Raw genomic sequence first — 18,933 nt, 5'->3', positions numbered from 1 at the left:
ACTTCTCTCGTGAATAACAATATTTCTTTAGCCAAAATGACAGGATGCTTAGCAAGACACTTTCCTCTTCATCTGCCAAGCTTCTTGCCTTTTATTACCTGTATTGCCCAGTATCAAACTTGTTTAAAACATCCTGTGAACCACAGAGTGTTGTCCATAGCTGTCCCTTAACTTTTAGACTGCACATGACTCAATTAGGAAAAGTATGCACATAAATCAAGTCCCAGCAATATAAATGTTGTAAGGTGGCCCATGCTGAATTCCCTCCATGGGGCCCAGCCACATAATTGGAGGAAACCGCGCTGTGCAAGAAGCTGGTCTGATCCATGGCGGGCCCACGGAGGATCTTGAAAATGTTTGAATAAGCCCTCCAAAGCACTTTTTAAAGAGCTGTAGGTAGCCAAGCATACTATGAGGATTTTAAGGCTTATTTTCTCTGAAGCAAGAAATGAATATGTGCCATGAGCACAGACTAAAACCACAGTGAATGGAATCAGCTCTAAACAGACTGTCTAAGTTTTCTCCTCCTGGAGAACAGGAAAAAGAAAGAAAGAAATGCTACGAATTTGATTTGAGAGACTCTTGTATTATTCCCTGGCATCTTTTGTAGGGAGCTTATTTTGTTTGGGAGAAATTACACTGAGGCATGGCTACTCGCCACGGTCCTTCTTGAGTCTTAGAAACTATTATAAGTGGGAAAAAAAAAAAAAAAAGAAAGGCTGTGATTCCCAACCCCAGTAGCTGTGCCAGAAATGAAATGAAGTGCATGTGTTACCAAACTCTATATCTCTGCCATACTAGCAATTTTTATGAAACTCTTCTGTCAATAAATGGTAGTTTTCCTGGTTTTTGGCCTGTGAACACAACTTTCACCAAAAAAATTGGATAAACTAAGTTATTTAGTACTTGAAAAATTAGACCATCTATAAATGGCTTGCTGTTGAAATCTGCCAGTGGGCAGACCTCACATTAGAGAGCAGGTCTTGGTCTGGATTGAAACCAGGTCTGCACCCCCTGGGGAAGAAATATATACCAACCTCATTTTTAAAACATATGCAATATAATGCTAAATTGGATTTGTAATAACTTTTCACATGGATTTATGAGCTAACAGATGGAAATAATAATATTTTAAATATTTTACTTTAAAGTATTCAGTGTCACACACGTTAATACAGTAGCAAACTACACACACACACACACACACACACACACATATACACATATATATATGTTTATATATATAAAACATACTGTGCTTGGGAAGCAATGAACTCAAAATATTTTTTTAATACTTAAACCCTGAACAATACTAATTTTAATTTTAACAAATACTTATTTAAACTATGTGTGGTTCTGGCCCTGCCAGCCTCCGCCTTCCCAAACAGGCTTTCAGACATTAAGATCTCCCTACTTCCCTTCGTGCCTTACTTTGCTGTCTTCTCTTAAGTAACGTCCGCTGTGCCTGCTGTCCCACCTCAGGACTTTGGGTCATAGTGTTTTATCCTTTCAGAAAACCTCACTTCCCCTTAGGAACCTGCTCAGCTGCTTTTAATGATTTCAAAACTTGCATGACCACCCAAGTCTGAAAAGTTGTCAGACTTTCTTCCTCTCCACTTCATCTCATTTATTTCCCAGGTACAAGGTTTGGACACTATCCTATACGACCTCTTATTTCTTCCTCTCGAGCTGTATAACATTAGCTTTCTCATCTTTTTTTTCTGTAATATTATTTCATTCCATTTCATGAACTCCATGAAACAGAATCTCTGTGTCCTTAACTCCATTCAGCCATCTACATGACGGCAGGGGGTCCTTGCAGATTCGTGTCCCAATAAACATATGCGCTTTGGTTTGAATGACAGAATATTTCTACTAAAATTTTGAATCTGGTGTTTTTCTATGGAAGTTGAAACAAAGCTACTTTAACCAAAATGTCAACAAATCTGAATTTTTTGTTGTTGTTGTTAACACATCATCATTGCTTCTATAAGGTTAACCAAAAAATGTGTCATATTTACACAATAATACCCCATTTAGTTGACATACTATGTATTTGAAGCAATTTTTAAAAAAATCTGTGCCTTACTATACAGGAATCATTTTGGGAGATGGGACTTGTAAGAACACATCCAAATGGACAGGGTAAGCATAGAGTTATAATATTAGAACTCACGACTCTCACATAAGTAAAAAGTCTCCAGGTAAGCTGATGCCAGGCTCCACTATAATTCTAGCAAATGGTTTTTAATGTCTTAATATATTGATAGTAAAAAAAACTAGTGGCCAAGCTATATCTGGGGAAGACAGTAAAACATACCACTTAAGTTTTTAAGAGTTGCAAATCGTTCTTAATAAACAAGGACAAAGAGGTACAGTGACACAACCCAACTACATGACAATTTTCAGACAGCACCAGTAGCACAGGAAAGCTTTCTGTTCTACTGTCTATATTGTGGCAAATATAGCTTATATTTAAACCATAGGATAACTAAGAAATTAACTCAAATAGATGTTTTAGTCATTCATATAAATAATGTTAATACTCAGTACTTACTGAAATGTATGTCCCAAATACTTTCTTTCAGATTTCATTCAAATTATCTCATTTAATTTTTCCTAAATTTTGTACAAAAGAGTTGCACCCATTAGTCCAATTCTATAAGTAACAAATCTGAGCCCCAGGTAATGGAGCTGAATTAAACTGCAGATTGCCTCACTTTATAACACGTGTGCCCAATCATCAAGATCTAAGCGAGATTCACAGTGTTTTCTTCACTATGTTAAAGAAAATAAATTTTTAAGTGTATAAAGTCATTCAGGAGCTGAGACTGACAGAGAATTCATCTATATTATATAATATACTTTTAATTGTCTTAGCTGCCTTATATATTTCTGTCCAATTAAAACAGTTCTGCAACATCTTACCAAATGAGACAGGATGTGATAGTGAAGGTTGTGCTTTTAACATTAATCCTTACTGTAGTCATCATTGTTTTGTTTTTGTCAAGAAACTTATTTTATTTTACTGGTGAGGCCCTCTCTTAACCTGTCCTTATAGAATTACACATTAGTGGTTGCTTTACAAACAGAAACTGGGGAAAAGTAGCTGAGTGGCACATTTAACGTGGGAGGAAAAGGTGAGTTCTAGGTTTCAAACTTGTGTTAATAGGAAAGGCAGAGCTGAGTAGAGGGGCCACACACACTTAACCGTGGTCGGCAATGGCTCCATCCAGTGTGAGAGCCGGTGGAAATTAAGTCACTCTCTCCTACGTGGAATAAAAATTGGTAAATGTGACATTGAGTTTTGTTGCTTAATATTTAAGGAGCTCACTCTCTTATAAAAAAAAGAAGAAACACGTTGAAATCTATTCAGTAGATTCTGCAAGTCACAACTGCTATCACAAAAGCGACGCTTAAGTTGCGCTAGCCTTCCCTTCCTCACACGCGAGATTTACAAACTTCAGGTCCAACAAGAATAAAGTTAGATCTAAATTTCCTTGGACTCTTCCAAAATCAAAATAACACATGGGTCCTACATTTACAAAGTCCTGTTTGTCCTTGTCAGCATCCTGCTCTACTGTTTCTCTGTGCGTATGGAGTGGGCTGAGAAGCTGACATTTTGGAAAATGATCTGATATTAAAGAAGTATTTTTACCACAATGAGAGTAACAGGCAGAATTGTGCAAGCAGAGCACAAACCTTCTTTTTCTCTCCTCTCTTACCTACTGTGGATCTTAAGTCTTCGGTAAAGAAGATGCAGACACAGAATTGAGGCAGATTCCAGGAAACTGTGCAAACACCACTTCTTAAGAGGTACTGCAGTTTGGCAGAATGTTCAGAGGACTTCAAATGAGCCACAGATTTTTTATTTGGTATATGTATCATTATGACACATACCCAAAACTGAGAGAAGAAAGTGGGAAGCTGATGCTGAAAGGACTGAAACCCATGTATGCTTTAACAGTGAAGGTAAATAGGTAGAATGATCTTGAATGAAAATATTTGGAAATGATTGAAATTTTATATGCTGTGATTCCTTAATGTTTAAGAAAGCCAATAGAGCCAAAAAGCTTAAATGGCTTGCTATTAAAGGGAAGAACTTGAAGCTGAGAGCTATGCAACCGTGGACAAGTTACTTAGAAACACGGGTGGCCTCTTCGTCTTGCTAAAATGCAACAGCCAAGCTGAGCCATCAGTACCTCGACCCTCCAAAATAACATGATTTGAAAAAGAAATACAGTTCTGAAAAATTGCTCCTGGTATAAGCACCTTTGCAGAAAAAGGCTTCAACTTATAAATACTGACAGTTGACAGATGGAAGGAATAGGGAAATGACACAGTGAATGGGGGAGGTAGTTACTTGAATAGAGGAACACAATAAGTAGAAATGACCAAGACAAAAGCTGACGTCATTTCACCAGTTTTGTAGTGATCATCTTTTATAATAAGAAACATTTTTCTGTATAATGAAGTAACTAAAATGTGACTCACTCAATAAATATTTGTGGAGCACCTGCTTTGTCCCCAGAGTAGCTGCTAGGCCATCACTGGGGGTGTTGTGAATAACAGTGAAGAGATAACATCCCTGGCCTTAAGAATCACACGTCTGACTTTACACACACACAGGTGCACACATTCTGGGTGCAGGAAAGACAGTCTGACAGCAGCAGTGATGATGAGTGACACTCTTCTGCTGTCAGATCGTCCCGTTTCCCTCCCTCCCATGCTCTCCCACGTCCACACTGCCCACCTCCTTCTACAAGCCCTCGCGCTGGGGTCCACGCCTGCTGGCGCCCTTGCAGAGCACAGGGATGTGCGTCTTCCCCTCAGCCCTGCTGCCAGCTCTCCTTTTAGAAGGAGCATGCCTTTTAATGAAAATGCTACAATATCACATATTCATCCCCAAGCTGCTTATTTTGATTCTTCTATTGCTTGACTGGACTTTTGTTTCACAAATATTTACTGAGGGAACATTTCCTATGTTGATTCCAGTTACAGAATGTACATCTGTCCTTGAGTGATAAGCTGCCTCCCATTTCCAATAACCGCCCACCTTTTCTCAGGAACTGATATTCATTTGTAAGTTATTTACTGAGCATGTACTATGTGCCGTGCCCACTGCAGGTGCTCAGAGACAGCAGCAGGTAGGTCTGTTCCTGCTCTCAGGGGCCTGCACGGACACATCTCTATGCTCCTGGCACTGATGGCTCCCGCAAAGATCTTCTAGCCCCAGATTGACTTTTCCATTGACAAATTTCTTGCTTTATGCAGATTGGATGCCTGAATGATTATGCTTGTGCTTTTCCACAGCTTTTACTGAGGTGGAATTCAGTGAGTGCCTTACAATCTGCAGACTTGACCATTTCTTCTTCCCAGGGGGGTTTCCAATGCCATCTCATTTCATATTTTCCTGTGCATGTGGTTTATCTGTTTCAGACGGAGCAATTAATTTATGTCAGAAGATCTCGTCTGTCTTCCTATTACAGTCTCCTTTTTCTTTAATCTTTTTAAATATTCCCTCTGCCTTTGCTGTGATTATCTCAATATTTTCTTCTATTTCAGAACTTAATGTTCAGCTGGGCCAATTCTCCTATTAAGATTTCATTTGTTCTGAAGACTGCTATTTCAGTAGTAGGGTATTTTGCCAGATCACACTTGAGAAGCTCTGTTCAGAATCTCTAAGTATTCTTACAGACTAAGCCAGAATTTTAAATTTTGTGTGTCTGCACTTCCAGATTATTGGAGAACTGATCATCTTCCCTGGCCGGGCCATAGTCTGAGGGCTGAGCATATGTTGTATGTCCACCGGGAGGAGACAGGGAGAGGGTGCCTAGAGTTCTGATCATGGTGGAATCCAATTCTGCTCCAGGTCGTCCAGGGTCACTCTGCGCACTGAGCCACGTGTCCTATTTCCACAATGGGGAAACCTTTGCAGCTGGTGGGTCTCCTCTGGAGATCTGAAGCTAACACTTTTGTAAAAAGCCAGTTTCGCTTTTATATGAAAAGAAACCCCACTTCTGTATATGCACTTTTTACCTACCCTCTACAAAACTAACATTTCTACCAACAAACAGAAGAGGAATCAGGTGCAGACCTCAAGCCTGCCTCTTTCTAAGCTTGGGAACATTATGGAAAATTCCTGTGTCAGTCATCACAATGGACCAAGAGTAGAAATGAGGTGAGAGAAGGTTCAATTCCTTTCTGCCTCTACTCATAAATACCCCCGATCAAAGGTTGACACCTTTATCCAGGTCTGGATGCTGAGCAACGAAAACAGAAAAGCCTAAGCTAAAATTAGGAGATAACCTTAGGCTCACCTGCAAGCTCTGCCTACCTCCCCAGTGCGACTCTGTAGATGTGCATGGCAAGCTCAGTGAGACTGAGGGCTCATTCTGAGGTGGAAGTCAGTGTATCCTGGGTCGACTAGGTTCTAAGGATACAGAATCAGAATGTCCCTTTAGTCCTATGTAGGCTTTTGTATAAATGCTGCTGTGTAAGTGCCAAATGTTTGCCATGTCTTGTGAGTCGCATGGAGACCCTAAACTAGATGGTGCCTTAGTAACGCAGACACCGCTGGTGAACAAGAGATACCTGGAGGACCAACTCGATGCCAGGAAGCTACAGGAGTTGTCACAACAGCAAGGAAAGCCAGCTGTCAAGGGCTGCTGAACAGGTCAGCAGACACCCAAGCTGAGGGCAAAGCGATGACCAGTGTTGGAACAGTTGCTAAGAGATGGATCAGAGACAGGAGGCATCAGGCCAACCAAGTCAACATTATCCAGTAACTGATGAAAACATGACATTAGGGAGACCATATAAGTTGTAAATGTTTTCAAAATACCCTCTATTCCAGGGAGAAAATAAGATCTTTCTTCCAAGAAATTTGATGGATTACTAGGCCTTGTAACTCTGGGTAATGTTTCAACCCAACCTCAAAGATTCTGATTTTGAACTTGCCCATTAGACCCTAATGTGTAACATGCCTCAGAGAATAAAGGGCACTTTACAATAAAGAGTCCACTAAATCATCTGCAGGCTGTCAGAGAGTCTGTCGGTCAGCCTTCGGAAGGTAAGGAGGGTTGGTCTCCTAAGTTTTCAAAACAGGGTGTCACATAGGCCTCCTGTGCCTTGGCGTCAGGAACACATGGACACTTCCACTCTCAGCCAGGAGAGGACGGCTGCAGGGCAGGCAAACCAGGATTGTTCCATAAGTAGACAGCGGGGCTGCCGCTGGCCAGCGGCCTCCTTGAAGGGGCTGATACAGCACAGACTCTGTGTGAGGACACAATAAATCTTTCCTCCTCAAGTTTCCCAAACTCTTTCCCTTTGTTAAGTCTCATGTCATGTTTTCCAAGGAAAAAGATGTGGATCCGATTATCTTGATTTCCTGTAGAAGAGGTTTCAGGCAGCCAAGATTCCAATGTTATGTTATCCATCATGTCAGAGTAATGAATTAAGGAACTCCAATGAAAAAGAATTACTTCCCTTTTCACAGGCCTTAACTGAAGACCCAAGAAAACGTCAATCAAAATATCATAACCCATTTTTTTTTTTAGTAGAATTGAAGGGCAAGAGAACATTTGTCTCTGTGGCTCAGATTCTGTATTGCTGGATATAAGAGCATGCTGGGAACCTAGTGGTCCTGGTCCAGACTACAGCTACTCTCTCACTGGTGTGTGACTGCACTGCTGAAAGGTTTCAGCTCTGGGCAAGTTCACTCTCAATTCAGTAAGACCAAATAATGTCAATGGAACAGTGTGGGTAGAAGTTCTTATACCAAGCTTTATTCCCATGGTGGCAGGTGGGGAGTGTTAGAATTATGTCCGCATCTGGCAAGTCCAAAATCGTCAAACCACCTCCACAGAGAACAGTGAGTGGAAATCTTTATATGGCAACATAGACATTAATGGCTCATTGCCAACATGTGGGTAAGCATGTAGCTACACAATTATTCCATCATTGCACAAGCAGAGTAGGCAAGTAGATTAGGGTCAGGTGAGCATCCCCGACATGGGAACTTCCATTTTCCCTATACTCCACCCCTCCAGGATTCTAGCCTCACAATTTATGAGCCCTTAATCTTCTGCAGTAGTCCCTGTGCAAGAAAGCTGGAACATTATAGCCATATTCCACAATAGCAATAGAGGTGTCCTCAAGCCTGAGATTGATGACTGCCAAGTGGACATTCCAACCATGTTCAAATGAGTTCCTCTCAGATGAGTTCACAGCTCACACATTCCATGGGAGGCCAGTAGCAGAACTGGCAGAGAGCTCTGTGCCCATACAGCAAGCAGACATGTTGGCAGATTTTGCTAGGGTGTGTGCCCAATCCATGAAGACATTAGAGGAGATAAGCATTAAGGATGATTAAAGCACATGTTTTAATGACAGTAACACAGGAAAATCTTGTCCATTAGGTAGGATGCATGCAAGAGAATGGTCCTGTGATAGGACTGAGACAGGAAAGAGGTCTCATTAGATCTAGTAAAACATACCTTTACCCCTTTTCTTGTGGGGATTACTGAAGGGTCTATGTATAGTGCTACTGGAGGTGCATGCACTGGCCACAAAGATAAAATAAAACTCCCCAGTAAGATGCTCCTACCTTCTGGTTGTTTAGGGTACAGTACTGTGATCCCTGAGGGCCACTCTGCCATTACTCTAGGACTACACAGGAGGCCAGACTCCAGGCCTTGTCCACAAGGTGCCAGGAGGGCCAGCCAACACTGTTCCATGTGTTGAAATGTCCACTGAATGGAGTCTCTGGGTTTATCATGGTCAGTGCTGGCAGCAGAATATTATTCTGGTGGCCAAACCCCAGCTTCAACAATACTTCCTTGGTTTGTATTTGCAGTTGTATTGGGGAGGCAGCAATGTGTGCCAGCATGTCTATGGGGCTCAATGCCTCCTTCCAGGACTTCTCATTAAAATGCCATAGTGCTGTCCATAAGTGGACTGACCATCCCCATAAACTATTAGGATCTAACTTCAAGCCAGATTTTAACAAACCATTGCACCTCTCTATCAAGCCTGCCCCAATAAGGTTATGTGATACATGAAACTTCCACTTTATCCCTAGTTCTTGCACCCACTCTTACAGTGTGTGTCCAGTAAAGTGGGTGCCTTGGTCACTTTCAACTTCCTGCAGTAGACCAGAGGCCGCAAAGAGACACTCTAGGCCTCTTTTGATCATTGGCTGTTCTGTATAACATGTAGGAAAAACAACTGGAAGTCCAGTCAGTATTGACCAGTATTTTATTAACTCATTTGTACAACACCTGTTTAGTGTTTCTTGCACATCCGTATCTTTTCTATTGGAATGTAAATTTTCTTTTCCATACATTACATTCACTAGTAAGAGACATTGCAAACAATGGGAGTTTAAAAGATGTTTCGTTGTTAATTAACGACTGTTCTATCGATAAGCATGTAAAAGATACTAACTCAGGGTTTCATCACACACATAACGATCTAGAATACGGGGGTCGGCGCTGCCGGGGCTCTGTCCAGATTCCCCTGGATCTCTTTTCCCCACCCATTAGCACTTCCTTTTGCTTCTGTTCCTTTTGTTTCCCACAGGCAGGATCTGAAACTGTCTTCCAAGAACTGGCCTTGAGCTATGGACCCACTTTGCCCACTAGTAAAGCCAGAAAATCCAGACCCAGAAATGCCTGGGAGTTTTCCTCCCCAACCCCACTACCTTAGGCTGACCCTCACCTCCTGACTAATCAGTGGGTCAGAATGAACAACCAGCTTCCTTGACTCAGGTTAAGAACCAGCCTGCAATGTAACATATTCCATAACTTCCCCAAAATCGGGCCCACTCTTGGGCCTCTTCCCCTTCTCTGCTTGGCTTCTCCCACTTTCTTTCCTGGGTTTTTCCTGGGGAAGCACCCTCTTAGTGTACCCCTTGTATCCAAACCCTGCATCATGCTAATACAAATATATTTCATGGCAGATTTTACCTTTATTCTTGAACTTTTATACCAAACTGAGCATTTATTATATACCCTGAGTTGATTGTAAGTTAGTGTTCTTCCCAGATACCAATTTTTTTTCAAAACAGTATGCATATTTTCTTCTCCCATCTTAAGTTTTGTTTTAGGAAAACATTGCTTCCCAAGACAGTACAAATTCATACTTCAGAGGCTTAGACAGGATGACTTCTTAAAAGGTTGCAGATAGAGAAATTATAGTTTTAAAAATATACAGGAAAATTTAAAATAGATTCTCTTTACTCACATATCAAGTCCCATATCTCACTGAAATCTCCTGCTCTCAGACACTCTACTCTTCCCTATCTCTGTTCACACAAAACCAATATTCACTGGTTATGCTGTCTCAACTCCCCTTCTGTTCCCAACTTCTAGATATTTTCTATTACTGCACACACACATACCCACATGCACACAAAGAAACAATGTATATAGATATACACACATTCATACATGTTTTATTTAATTATATATGAACTGATTTTAATACAGTTGTTTCATTTAAATAACTTGATATACATCTTAATTTCCAACCACAATTTCACAGCATTATATCTCTGCTCTGAAAAATTAAAGCTATTTATATAAAAAAAGATATGACTGAGATTATTTTTCTGCCTCCTAGATATAGATTCTTGCATAAACTTCATTCAAAAAAAAATGAAGCTGCTTACAAAGACACAAAATAAATGATACAGTGAAATAACTAAAATAGTAATTAAATTGGGCATGGGAGAGCTAATTTTATTATAGAGAAGGAAAGGAAATTTAACCATGGCCAAGGGAAAGGAAAGGAAATCAACCACAGCCGTGGGAGAGGCAAGGAAATGGGGCGGCCCTCACTCTGGGGTGCAGTCTGCCTGCTGTTTCCCTCTCCAAGTCCCTTTATACACCAAGATGAACAGTTACAAAACACAGTGTTGCTTTAGTGACATCCTTTAAAAGCGAATGTTTCTAACCCTTTTCTCTTAAATTGGCATAACTGAGGAAAACAAACTATGGAAATGGATAATAGCTTTAAAAAAATCATACAAAAAGTGTCACCCAACACCTAAAATTAAAATTTATTTCTTAATCTAGACATGCACAAGTTGCAGATTATATAAAGCTAATGTATTTTGACTATCTTTAAATTAAATGCTAATCCATAATATTTTACTCTTAAAGATTATTGTAATTGGAAAAACTGTGGTATCTATCAAGGAAAATTTTATAAATGATATTCAACTATTTTAAATATTCACAAATTATTTGAAAACTAAAATTTGAATAATAGTAGCTTTAGACATCTATTTTCCTTAGTTAATCTTTCTCAAGGAATGATCTTGAGAGTATCTTTAGGAGATTGCATAAATGCTAGGAATTATACAGAAACAACTAGAAACAAAAAGAAAACAAGCACACCTGAAGACAGCTCCCCTGGCTTCCTCTCCACCGCTACCAACCTCAGCTGCTCTGGCCTTGGCCCTGATATTCTTCAAGGTTAAGTTGCTTTCTTGCTATCGTAATTACACTACTTATTTTTCAGGGCTTTTCTTAGTCTTTGTAATATTAAATAGAGCTGGAGTGAAAGGTCTTATAACAAGATGACAGATGCAATGTTTCTCTTGGTTCAGTTTTGCTCAGAAATATCATAAGGAACATTATTAAAAAGGAGGAAAAAAGCTAGGAAAGATTGAGTTGTTGGCTTTAGATCTGTTCGAGGCAGCAACAGAATGTGTTTACTGTTAAAAACCTTCTCTTTTGTGAACTCTAAGAAGCAAATAGGAAAGGGAACAAAAAGCTACCACTGAGACGTCTTCCAGTTCTAATACACGCTGTCTTGCCAGTGGGTTTCAGCCCCGGGCAAGTTCGCTATGTCAATGTGACCAAAGAAAGGTTCTTGGGGTGAAAGGGTTGTTATACCCATCTTTATTTCCAGGTGGCAGGTCAGTCACTAAAATCCCATTCACTCAGAGTGGGTCTGCATGCAGCAAGCCGGTCTCTGCCTCTGGGCCCCTCTGTCCGCACAGCCGTCCTCTGGGCCTCTGTCCTCGGTGCTGCCACCACTCCAGCCTCTGCTCTGCTCTCCTGCAGCCTTGCAGCCCTGCCACCATGTCGTGCCCAGAGCACTGGGTGGAGCTCTTTATATAGAGTTAACAGCCATGTAATGCCCACAGGTGTGCAGGGAGCTAGTCAACCAGAGCCAGGTGAGAATCCTGGCCACAGGAACTCTCATTTTATCCACACATGGTAAACATCTGCAATTAGACCAGCTGCAAGCAATGCCTTCACACATTTATTTTTATTTTTTATTTTTCCTGCATGCATGCCACAAAGGATGCCTTCACCGGATAACTTCCAGTTGTAATACAATTAATGCCAATGAAGATTTTTTAAAGTGCCAGTTACTGAGAGAAAATTAAACCATTTTGAATTTAGCAGCTTGTTTGGTTTCAAAGGCTTTTTGAAAAATTTATGGCAATAGTACAATAGTGAAGGTCACAAATTAAAAAATCGAAACAAGATTTCACTAATTTTCTGAAAATAGTTTAGAAATATTTTCTTTAATTTATGCACACTGCTTTCAAACTTATTGAAATTCTTATTTCCCCTAATTATCTTGTTCTAAGTTTTAAAGGGCAAAATTATTGTACAGGTTAGGAAAGGAGGCCAAGAGAACAACAGCTAAATGCTTGTACTTAATATAGATAATTTATTATTTCATGGTGATGTGCATGAGCATTTCTTCATATTAAAGGACTCATTATTGGAGAGCTTTGTCATAGATGAGAAAATAATTTTGGAAACATACTATTTATACTATAACTCTTTTTGATTAATGTAGAACATGACCAACAGAGCAGATTGAGAGCAATAACAGACCGTTGTTTGTGTTCTCTCCAGTGAAAATCACAAATGACATGAACCAGGCTGGTGGGTGGGCTGTGTGGGCTTCCCACACATGAGTGGGCCAGGTGAGCTCTTAGATGGGCCCACAGACTCTGGGGGCACCTTGATTGCAGCATGGGAGTCCTTGCGGCAGAGACACGCTGCAGTCTCAGCTGATTCCTGATCCACAGCAACTGGGACAACTGCTTGTTGTTTTAACCCCTCATTTTAAAACAGTGGTTCCACAGCGACAGGTAATGAATAAAGGTGCCAATGGCCTCTATGTTAGATATGGTACATGTTGGCTCAGCATCTATTCAACTGCCAGGGCTGTAAAAGTGGGAACTCTAGTTGCTAGGGTTCCTTGCAAACTGGGCTTTTGAATGAAATTCAGTGTTGCTAATTAAAAGCAACTGAGTGAATTTTAGAAGGCAAGGTGAGGTAGAATGCACCTTTCTGCTGCTGTCTTCAGCTCAGCAGCTTGGCCCTGGGTGTGGGGGGCTTTTCTGCTGCCGTGTTCTGGGTCTAGCATGCAGTTGAAAGGGGTTAGGAGCACCAGTGGCTGTGGAAGTCCCATCTGCAATACCTGTCTCTTAAACTCAAAAGCTCAGCAGGTGTTTCTGCCTTCTGCCCTCTGGGTGACAGCACAGGTGTGCCCCCTGTGGCCAGGACAGGTTATGATGCTCTGGGAGACACCATGCTTGCAGTCCAGTTGGGAGCCCACCCCTCCACCCTCAGGACTCCATGAAATAATTCTCTCTCTGCTTAAAATGTCCAAACCACACAGCTTCTCCTGCAGTGAACCCAGGCTGCGCTTGATCATTCACTTGTAAAACCTAGTGGCACATCACTTGTGTTTTCTTCCCTATATATCTGAGCTTATATGATTGGCTTGTGCACAGTCACTTCTCTGCAATACCTAATAGAGTGCTTATTTGGTTAGTTTAATAAAATGCTGGTGCTCAAGAGTTGTATTAATTGCATCCTTCTTATCATTAGAATCTTTTCCTCTGTCATGGCTTTTCACCTACAGATACTATTTCAATTATTTGTCTCTTCCCTTCATTGAGCCCCCAGATTGATAATTCATTCAACAAATTCATTTCAGGTTTGCTGAAGGTAAATTTAGAGTAGGAATGCGTTTTGTTCATGCCAAATTTCCTACCTTTTCAATTTTGTAAGGATTCCACTAAGATCCTGATCTGTTTTTCCAGGAATAATAAAGGATCAAAAAATATCTTGTTCTGGAAAAAAGTTACATGGAGGTAAAGAAGAAATTTAGCATCATTCATCTTTATTAAAGACAGCATTTGCAACAATTAAATAGAGATTGATAAGCAAGCTCTTTTTAAAGGATGAAAATCTTTTCACTTAGCTTAAAGCCAGTTAAGAAAAATGTTTAATTAAAAATGGAAATAGATATTTTCCTGATTATCACAGAAAATCACATTTATTACCATTGCTGTAAAATGAACTTAGGGTCTTATCCCATATTTGTTCTCTTATAATCTAAAAAGAAAAAATATGTAAGTATAAAAAAAGAAAATTTTATAAAAATGATTTCACAGTTCTGCAATGTAACTAAACTAAACATGTTTATGAAGATTAAAGGATAACATTTTCCATGTTCATTATTATAAGTGATAGGTCCACTCCTACATTAGTTATGCCATTTATTAATTTCATATCAGTGATACTAAGAAAATATCCCAGATCTTAATGTGACAAATACTCATCCTCTGTTTAGAGGATGTTTAGAACATCAGGTAGTTTCAACTCAATTTAAATCAATCCCATTTCAATTCAATTCACCTAATAAATATTGGAGTCCTTTAATTGTGGAGCTCTTGTAGGTGCAGGAAAATAAACAATAATGAATATGATTTACTTCCTGCTTTCAAAAATCACAAAACCTTGCATAGGAAAAAAAAATTCGGTATGGGAACAAATGCACCATAATGAAGAGTAGTTTTCTGTCCCACAGAAAATGCACTCAGTATAATTTTAAAACCTTTGTTGTAGTGCTTTCAAAAGCACATACTCTCATAACAAAATCTATGTATTCAAACCATCATATCATTCTAAATTGATTTATTTTGCCACTCTCCAAAGAATTTCTTGAAGAAACCTGTAGCATAAAATGAAATTTATATTCATTCTTCACAGATAACATGCTACAAGAAATGTTTCATAATCTCTGACTTTGGAACACTTTTCTCATTCTTTATTAAGTAAAATTAAGTAAAAAGGGCAGAAAAATATATTGGAAAAAAGAATACTCTATAGAATTATCAATTTTATAATATATTTCCTTCCAGTTAAGACAATCTTTATAAAAAGCTAAAACTAAGAGAGATTCAAATGCATTTCACTTCTGGATTCCCATTTAAATTCAGCATCTGATATACAATTTTCTGATCCTATTAAAACAGAGCTATTAACTGAATTTATTGTTAATTCCCTTTTTCCATTGTCAATTGTCAGATTTTCCTATCATTTATTTTTATTCTGTTTCAATGACCACACTGTCTACTGTCTTTTCTCCCCGGACACACACAATAGTGCCTTTAGGGTATGGATTTCTTATACTTCTCTCCAAAATGATTGCTTTTACAAAATTTCCAATTTTCTACAGTCAGCATTCTGTAATTTGATTTTGATTGAATGATTGATTCAGCATTTCCTCAAGAACATTTTGGCAAAAATTAACATTCAACTTCTACACAGATTCATAACCTCCCACCCTGGAACAAGAATGAGCTAAAACCTAAATTGGAAAAGCAGAACAACAGGTGTTTCATCTCTAAAACATTCCTTCCTCTTTAAACATTTGACCCCTCAAGTCATGGCTCCCATTGCAGGTCTCAGATTACTTTAAAAAATAATATTTTCCTTTTTTAAAATGTCACTCTATTTCTATGAAAAATCCATTGGAATTTTGTTGCGATTACATTGAATGTGTAGATTGATTTGGGTAGGACATCTTTATATTAATCCTTCCTATCCATGAGCATGGAATGTCTTCCCATTTATTCATGTCTTCTTCAGTTTCTTTCATCAGCGTCTTATAGTTTTAAGAGTACAGGTCTTTCATCTCCTTGGATAAATTTATTTCTAATTATTTTATTCCTTTTGATGCAATTGTAAATGGAATTTTCTTCATTCTATTTCTGATAATTCATTGTTGATATATAGAAATACATCTTATTTTTGGATACTGATTTTGCATCCTGGAACTTTACTGAAATAATAATTTATTAGTTGTAACATTTTTTGCTTCAGGCTTCAGGGTTTTCTGTATATAATAATATCTTCTGCAAATAATAACAATATTATTTCTTGCTTTCCAATATGGATGCCTTTTATTGCTTTTTCTTGCCTGATTGCTGTGGCTACTATTCCTGTTCCTTCTAATGCTGTGCATACCATTTCAGTGCTATGTTGAATAAAATTGGCAAGAGTGGGCATCCTTGTCTTGTTCCTGATCTTAGAAGAAAGGATTGCGTATGAAGTTAGCTGTGCGTTTGTCATATATGCCCTGTGTTACATTGAGGTATGTTTCCTCTATACCCACTCGTTGAGAGTTTTTATCATAAAAGGATGTTGAATATTGTCAAATGACTTTTCTGTGTCTATTGAGATGACCATAGTACCCTTTGTTTATGTGGCGTGTCACATTGATTGATTTGCAGATGTTGAACCAGCTTTACACCCTGGAACAAATCCCACTTCATCATGGTGTATGACTCTTTAATATACTGTTTAATTTGGCTTACTAATAGTTTGTGGAGGATTTTTGCACCTATGTTCATCTGGGATATTGGCCTGTAGTTTTTTGTAGTGTCCTTGTCTGACTTTGGTAATGTTAGCCTCATAAGATGAGTTTGGACATGTTCCCTCCTCTTCTATTTTTGGAAGAGTTTGAGAAAGGTTAGTATTAGTTCCTTAAATGTTTGGTAAAATTTCCCAGTGAAGCCATCTAGTTCTGGATTTGTCTTTATTTAAGTTGATGATATCATTTATTGATGATGCAATTATTCTTGAAAACGGTTATAACAAAAGAACAACCTTTTAAATAGAACAGTTTATTAACTGTAACATGTTTTTGAAATATAATATGCAAAAATTGTCAAACATTACAGGATCGAAGACCTTAGATTTATATACATAGACATCTTACCAGTAATTCTCACAAGATCCTCTCCATATCACACCACGTAATTGTGTATATGTTTAATATCTGTACATCAGAATAATGAACAATATTTTAGCCAGGATCCTCAGAATAATTTCTTCACATTAAAATGTATAAAAGCATTATGTTTTGTCATTAGGTGAGTACTTATCCTTAGCTGTAAAATGAAAGTGATCATTAGCTTAGCTTCTGGTTACAGAATGGTCTGTTCAGTAGTACATCTTTTTGATAAAATTTCTTTGTGGTCCTTAGTGCCTTAATTTCTTCCCTCTGACTTTCAGGAAAAATCAGAAGTATTGGTGAAACTGCTATTGGAGACCTTGGTGGCAGACATCTTGTCAAGACATTTTAACCAGCAGTTGAGTTGTTTGGGCAGTAGTAGGCCTGGTTAAGAGTTCTTGACATGGATTTAAAATGGGTTTGGGGATTCTTAAAGTCATCATAAGTTGCAATCAATTTTTTTGTGGTGAATGAAGTTTTTAGCAATGGTACTCTAGAATTCCATTTTTATTTTCCAGCATTGCTCCAATTACATCTTGAAGCATTTTGTGCAGGCTTTTAAGAACATGAATTTTTTTTTCTTATTTCTCTGCCTTTATCTACACAAGTTGTCTGAAGACTAAAGCAGTCAGAAAGTTTTGGCTGTCTCATGTTGGTTATCTCTGGAGGAAAAGGGTCATTTGGTAATTGCTGGCATACAAAAGGTAGTTTGTAAGTCTTAGCCTCTTGGTCATATGTTGTAATCTTTCCATTTCCAATAAAAAAATTGTCAAATGTTCAATACATCTTTCTGGAGGTTCCACTGTCACTTTCCAATGTTCAGGTTTTGAGAAGGCTGGTTTGTACAAGTCCAGAGCATTGAATGGAAGAGGAAGAAAAATCACGATATAGAAACACTTCACTTAGCTCCTCTGTGAAAAATTCTTCAACATTTTTTGTTTGTGGCTTTAATTTAGGTTCACCTTTTAAAAATAGCTGAGTAACATATCATTTGTTTTTTCATTTCCTGATAAACCACTTTTACCTGTTACATTTTCTTCCACACTGCTGTTGCCACATTTTAAAATCCATATTTAAATTTGAGGCAGAAATGTTTCACCATTATTTTTTCTATAGTTGAACATCAATTAATACGAGGCTCATTCCTGTCTTTAAAAAGTCTCTAACAGCATAGGGCCAGCACAGACCAAATAACATCTGAGTTCAGGGTAAAAACTTGCTCATCCAATGGAAGCACTTCATAGCAAATTGTTCAGAGAGAAGAGCCTTATGGGATGTTTTTGTGACATTACGCCAGGTTCTATTGAAGATTTTAAAAAAATCCCTGTTCTCCATGGTACTTCCTTTGTTAAGAGGCTAACAACATAACTGAAACATCCCTTATTATTTTACTATTCTGGGCTCTTTTGTGAGCACGTTCCAACAAAGTAAGTCCTAGCAGCAGTTGCTCTATTGGAATTTCCATATGGTTCTGGTACACTATTTCTTCTAGATGGGAGGTTTTATTTTTAGGAGCAAGTACTTCTGAATCAAAATTATAGTGCGGTAAATTCTCATGAGAGATGTTTGACCCATGTAGGCTGGTGCCACAATCTCACCATCTTCTCCCCATTTTGTTACTGTTACCTTAAAGTCCCCACTGCTCCACAGTCCCACATATTGCCCCCAGCACCATTTCTGAGGGTGCTGTGGCTCCAGGCCGAGCCCTGCACGTGCAGGTGAATGGCTTGGCTAAGGCCTCATGTGGCTGGGCCTTCTTGCAATGGGAGGACAGGCTGATGTGCATCAGCCATCAGTGAGCATGGCCCCCTCGGCAGTGGATGGACTGTCAAGCCTACACAAGCTTTGGGCAGAGATTGGGCCCCAAGC

The 18,933-nt window shown here is 39.0% G+C and overlaps 1 pseudogene; it reads right to left on the bottom strand.

Annotated features, from left to right (window-relative positions):
• Window positions 1-17,075: 17,075 nt before the first annotated feature.
• On the bottom strand, window positions 17,076-18,676 carry LOC108405001 (protein FAM217A pseudogene; annotated as a pseudogene).
• Between the last annotated feature and the right edge of the window lie 257 nt (window positions 18,677-18,933).

This window comes from Manis javanica, chromosome 3 (assembly GCF_040802235.1).
Source record: "Manis javanica isolate MJ-LG chromosome 3, MJ_LKY, whole genome shotgun sequence".
NCBI classification, from domain to species: domain Eukaryota; kingdom Metazoa; phylum Chordata; class Mammalia; order Pholidota; family Manidae; genus Manis; species Manis javanica.
The sequence above is the reverse complement of the archived record's forward strand: the minus strand, read 5'-3'. Positions and strand labels throughout refer to the sequence as shown.